The following is a 6,797-nucleotide window of genomic DNA, read 5'->3' on the forward strand; positions in this document are numbered from 1 at the left end:
GTGCCTTCTCCATTCAAACTGCTAACCATGTCGAGTCAGTGTGCCTTCTCCATTCAAACTGCTAACCATTTCCGATCACCAGTGTGCCTACTCCATTCAAACAGCTAACCATGTCAGGTCAGTGTGCCTTCTCCATTCAAACAGCTAACCATGTCTGGTCAGTGTGCCTTCTCCATTCAAACTGCTAACCATGTCGGGTCAGTGTGCCTTCTCCATTCAAACTGCTAACCATGTCAGTTCAGTGTGCCTTCTACATTCAAACTGCTAACCATGTCCGATCACCAGTGTGCCTTCTCCATTCAAACTGCTAACCATGTCGGGTCAGTGTGACTTCTCCATTCAAACTGCTAACCATGTCCGATTAACAGTGTGCCTTCTACATTCAAACTGCTAACCATGTCGGGTCAGTGTGACTTCTCCATTCAAACTGCTAACCATGTCGGGTCAGTGTGCCTTCTACATTCAAACTGCTAACCGTGTCCGATTAACTGTGTGCCTTCTCCATTCAAACTGCTAACCATGTCCGATTAACAGTGTGCCTTCTCCATTCAAACTGCTAACCATGTCATGTCAGTCTACCTTCTACATTCAAACTGCTAACCATGTCCGATTAACAGTGTGCCTTCTCCATTCAAACTGCTAACCATGTCGGGTCAGTGTGCCTTCTCCATTCAAACTGCTAACCATTTCGGGTCAGTGTACCTTCTACATTCAAACTGCTAACCATGTCCGATCACCAGTGTGCCTTCTCCATTCTAACTGCTAACCATGTCCGATCACCAGTGTGCCTTCTCCATTCAAACTGCTAACGATGTCCGATCACCAGTGTGCCTTCTCCATTCAAACTGCTAATCATGTCGAATCAGTGTGCCTTCTCCATTCAAACTGCTAACCATGTCATGTCAGTGTGCCTTATACATTCAAACTGCTAACCATGTCCGATTAACAGTGTGCCTTCTCCATTCAAACTGCTAACCATATCGAGTCAGTTTGCCTTCTCCATTCAAACTGCTAACCATGTCGAGTCAGTGTGCCTTCTCCATTCAAACTGCTAACCATGTCGAGTCAGTGTGCCTTCTCCATTCAAACTGCTAACCATGTCGGGTCAGTGTGCCTTCTCCATTCAAACTGCTAACCATGTCGGGTCAGTGTGCCTTCTCCATTCAAATTGCTAACAATGTCCGATCACCAGTGTGCCTTCTCCATTCAAACTGCTAACCATGTCGGGTCCGTGTGCCTACTCCATTCAAACTACTAACCATGTCGGGTCAGTGTGCCTTCTCCATTCAAACTGCTAACCATGTCGGGTCAGTGTGCCTTCTCCATTCAAACTGCTAACCATGTCAGTTCAGTGTGCCTTCTCCATTCAAACTGCTAACCATGTCCGATCACCAGTGTGCCTTCTCCATTCAAACTGCTAACCATGTCCGATCACCAGTGTGCCTTCTCCATTCAAACTGCTAACCATGTCGGGTCAGTGTGTCTTCTCCATTCAAACTGCTAACCATGTCGGGTCAGTGTGCCTTCTCCATTCAAACTGCTAACCATGTCATGTCAGTCTACCTTCTACATTCAAACTGCTAACCATGTCCGATTAACAGTGTGCCTTCTCCATTCAAACTGCTAACCATGTCGGGTCAGGGTGCCTTCTCCATTCAAACTGCTAACCATTTCGGGTCAGTGTACCTTCTACATTCAAACTGCTAACCATGTCCGATCACCAGTGTGCCTTCTCCATTCTAACTGCTAACCATGTCCGATCACCAGTGTGCCTTCTCCATTCAAACTGCTAACGATGTCCGATCACCAGTGTGCCTTCTCCATTCAAACTGCTAATCATGTCGAATCAGTGTGCCTTCTCCATTCAAACTGCTAACCATGTCATGTCAGTGTGCCTTATACATTCAAACTGCTAACCATGTCCGATTAACAGTGTGCCTTCTCCATTCAAACTGCTAACCATATCGAGTCAGTGTGCCTTCTCCATTCAAACTGCTAACCATGTCGAGTCAGTGTGCCTTCTCCATTCAAACTGCTAACCATGTCGAGTCAGTGTGCCTTCTCCATTCAAACTGCTAACCATGTCGAGTCAGTGTGTCTTCTCCATTCAAACTGCTAACCATGTCGAGTCAGTGTGCCTTCTCCATTCAAACTGCTAACCATGTCGGGTCATTGTGTCTTCTCCATTCAAACTGCTAACCATGTCCGATCACCAGTGTGCCTTCTCCTTTCAAACTGCTAACCATGTCGTGTCAGTGTGTCTTCTCCATTCAAACTGCTAACCATGTCCGATCACCAGTGTGCCTTCTCCATTCAAACTGCTAACCATGTCGGGTCAGTGTGCCTTCTGCTTTCAAACTGCTAACCATGTCCGATCACCAGTGTGCCTTCACCATTCAAACTGCTAACCATGTCGGGTCAGTGTGTCTTCTCCATTCAAACTGCTAACCATGTCGGGTCAGTGTGCCTTCTCCATTCAAACTGCTAATCATGTCTGGTCAGTGTGCCTTCTCCATTCAAACTGCTAACCATGTCAGGTCAGTGTGCCTTCTCCATTCAAACTGCTAACCATGTCGGGTCAGTGTGCCTTCTCCATTCAAACTATTAACCATGTCGGTTCAGTGTGCCTTCTCCATTCAAACCACTAACCATGTCCGATCACTAGTGTGCCTTCTACATTCAAACTGCTAACCATGTCGGGTCAGTGTGCGTTCTCCATTCAAACTGCTAACCATGTCGGGTCAGTGTGCCTTCTCCATTCAAACTGCTAACCATGTCAGGTCAGTGTGCCTTCTCCATTCAAACTGCTAACCATGTCAGGTCAGTGTGCCTTCTCCATTCAAACTGCTAACCATGTCGGGTCATTGTGCCTTTTGCATTCAAACTGCTAACCATGTCGGGTCAGTGTGCCTTCTCCATTCGAACTGCTAACCATGTCGGGTCAGTGTGCCTTCTCCATTCAAACTGCTAACCATGTCGGGTTATTGTGCCTTCTCCATTCAAACTGCTAACCATGTCGGGTCAGTGTGTCTTCTCCATTCAACCTGCTAACCATGTCGGGTCAGTGTGCCTTCTCCATTCAAACTGCTAACCATGTCGGGTCAGTGTGCCTTCTCCATTCAAATTGCTAACCATGTCCGATCACCAGTGTGCCTTCTCCATTCAAATTGCTAACCATGTTGGGTCATTCTGCCTTCTCCATTCAAACTGCTAACCGTGTCGGGTCAGTGTGCCTTCTCCATTCAAACTGCTAACCATGTCGGGTCAGTGTGCCTTCTCCATTCAAACTGCTAACCATGTCAGGTCAGTGTGCCTTCTACATTCAAACTGGTAACCATGTCCGATCACCAGTGTGCCTTCTCCATTCAAACTGCTAACCATGTCGGGTCAGTGTGCCTTCTCCATTCAAACTGCTAATCATGTCGAGTCAGTGTGCCTTCTCCATTCAAACAGCTAACCATGTCATGTCAGTGTGCCTTCTCCATTCAAACTGCTAACCATGTCGAGTCAGTGTGCCTTCTCCATTCAAACTGCTAACCATTTCGGGTCAGTGTACCTTCTACATTCAAACTGCTAACCATGTCCGATCACCAGTGTGCCTTCTCCATTCTAACTGCTAACCATGTCCGATCACCAGTGTGCCTTCTCCATTCAAACTGCTAACGATGTCCGATCACCAGTGTGCCTTCTCCATTCAAACTGCTAATCATGTCGAATCAGTGTGCCTTCTCCATTCAAACTGCTAACCATGTCATGTCAGTGTGCCTTATACATTCAAACTGCTAACCATGTCCGATTAACAGTGTGCCTTCTCCATTCAAACTGCTAACCATATCGAGTCAGTGTGCCTTCTCCATTCAAACTGCTAACCATGTCGAGTCAGTGTGCCTTCTCCATTCAAACTGCTAACCATGTCGAGTCAGTGTGCCTTCTCCATTCAAACTGCTAACCATGTCGAGTCAGTGTGTCTTCTCCATTCAAACTGCTAACCATGTCGAGTCAGTGTGCCTTCTCCATTCAAACTGCTAACCATGTCGGGTCATTGTGTCTTCTCCATTCAAACTGCTAACCATGTCCGATCACCAGTGTGCCTTCTCCTTTCAAACTGCTAACCATGTCGTGTCAGTGTGTCTTCTCCATTCAAACTGCTAACCATGTCCGATCACCAGTGTGCCTTCTCCATTCAAACTGCTAACCATGTCGGGTCAGTGTGCCTTCTGCTTTCAAACTGCTAACCATGTCCGATCACCAGTGTGCCTTCACCATTCAAACTGCTAACCATGTCGGGTCAGTGTGTCTTCTCCATTCAAACTGCTAACCATGTCGGGTCAGTGTGCCTTCTCCATTCAAACTGCTAATCATGTCTGGTCAGTGTGCCTTCTCCATTCAAACTGCTAACCATGTCAGGTCAGTGTGCCTTCTCCATTCAAACTGCTAACCATGTCGGGTCAGTGTGCCTTCTCCATTCAAACTATTAACCATGTCGGTTCAGTGTGCCTTCTCCATTCAAACCACTAACCATGTCCGATCACTACTGTGCCTTCTACATTCAAACTGCTAACCATGTCGGGTCAGTGTGCGTTCTCCATTCAAACTGCTAACCATGTCGGGTCAGTGTGCCTTCTCCATTCAAACTGCTAACCATGTCAGGTCAGTGTGCCTTCTCCATTCAAACTGCTAACCATGTCAGGTCAGTGTGCCTTCTCCATTCAAACTGCTAACCATGTCGGGTCATTGTGCCTTTTGCATTCAAACTGCTAACCATGTCGGGTCAGTGTGCCTTCTCCATTCGAACTGCTAACCATGTCGGGTCAGTGTGCCTTCTCCATTCAAACTGCTAACCATGTCGGGTTATTGTGCCTTCTCCATTCAAACTGCTAACCATGTCGGGTCAGTGTGTCTTCTCCATTCAACCTGCTAACCATGTCGGGTCAGTGTGCCTTCTCCATTCAAACTGCTAACCATGTCGGGTCAGTGTGCCTTCTCCATTCAAATTGCTAACCATGTCCGATCACCAGTGTGCCTTCTCCATTCAAACTGCTAACCATGTTGGGTCATTCTGCCTTCTCCATTCAAACTGCTAACCGTGTCGGGTCAGTGTGCCTTCTCCATTCAAACTGCTAACCATGTCGGGTCAGTGTGCCTTCTCCATTCAAACTGCTAACCATGTCAGGTCAGTGTGCCTTCTACATTCAAACTGGTAACCATGTCCGATCACCAGTGTGCCTTCTCCATTCAAACTGCTAACCATGTCGGGTCAGTGTGCCTTCTCCATTCAAACTGCTAATCATGTCGAGTCAGTGTGCCTTCTCCATTCAAACAGCTAACCATGTCATGTCAGTGTGCCTTCTCCATTCAAACTGCTAACCATGTCGAGTCAGTGTGCCTTCTCCATTCAAACTGCTAACCATTTCCGATCACCAGTGTGCCTACTCCATTCAAACAGCTAACCATGTCAGGTCAGTGTGCCTTCTCCATTCAAACAGCTAACCCTGTCTGGTCAGTGTGCCTTCTCCATTCAAACTGCTAATCATGTCTGGTCAGTGTGCCTTCTCCATTCAAACTGCTAACCATGTCAGGTCAGTGTGCCTTCTCTATTCAAAATGCTAACCATGTCGGGTCAGTGTGCCTTCTCCATTCAAACTATTGACCATGTTGGGTCTGTGTGCCTTCTCCATTCAAACCGCTAACCATGTCCGATCACCAGTGTGCCTTCTACATTCAAACTGCTAACCATGTCGGGTCAGTGTGCGTTCTCCATTCAAACTTCTAACCATGTCGGGTCAGTGTGCCTTCTCCATTCAAACTGCTAACCATGTCAGGTCAGTGTGCCTTCTCCATTCAAACTGCTAACCATGTCGGGTCATTGTGTCTTTTCCATTCAAACTGCTAACCATGTCGGGTCAGTGTGCCTTCTCCATTCGAACTGCTAAACATGTCGGGTCAGTGTGCCTTCTCCATTCAAACTGCTAACCATGTCGGGTCAGTGTGCCTTCTCCATTCAAATTGCTAACCATGTCCGATCACCAGTGTGCCTTCTCCATTCAAACTGCTAACCGTGTCGGGTCAGTGTGCCTTCTCCATTCAAACTGCTAACCATGTCGGGTCAGTGTGCCTTCTCCATTCAAACTGCTAACCATGTCAGGTCAGTGTGCCTTCTACATTCAAACTGGTAACCATGTCCGATCACCAGTGTGCCTTCTCCATTCAAACTGCTAACCATGTCGGGTCAGTGTGCCTTCTCCATTCAAACTGCTAATCATGTCGAGTCAGTGTGCCTTCTCCATTCAAACAGCTAACCATGTCATGTCAGTGTGCCTTCTACATTCAAACTGCTAACCATGTCCGATCACCAGTGTGCCTTCTCCATTCAAACTGCTAACCATGTCGGGTCAGTGTGCCTTCTCAATTCAAACTGCTAACCATGTCGGTTCAGTGTGCCTTCTCCATTCAAACTGCTAACCATGTCCGATCACTAGTGTGCCTTCTACATTCAAACTGCTAACCATGTCGGGTCAGTGTGCGTTCTCCATTCAAACTGCTAACCATGTCGGGTCAGTGTGCCTTCTCCATTCAAACTGCTAACCATGTCAGGTCAGTGTGCCTTCTCCATTCAAACTGCTAACCATGTCAGGTCAGTGTGCCTTCTCCATTCAAACTGCTAACCATGTCGGGTCATTGTGCCTTTTGCATTCAAACTGCTAACCATGTCGGGTCAGTTTGCCTTCTCCATTCGAACTGCTAACCATGTCGGGTCAGTGTGCCTTCTCCATTCAAACTGCTAACCATGTCGGGTC

Source organism: Hypanus sabinus, unplaced genomic scaffold, assembly GCF_030144855.1.
Source record: "Hypanus sabinus isolate sHypSab1 unplaced genomic scaffold, sHypSab1.hap1 scaffold_405, whole genome shotgun sequence".
NCBI lineage: Eukaryota > Metazoa > Chordata > Chondrichthyes > Myliobatiformes > Dasyatidae > Hypanus > Hypanus sabinus.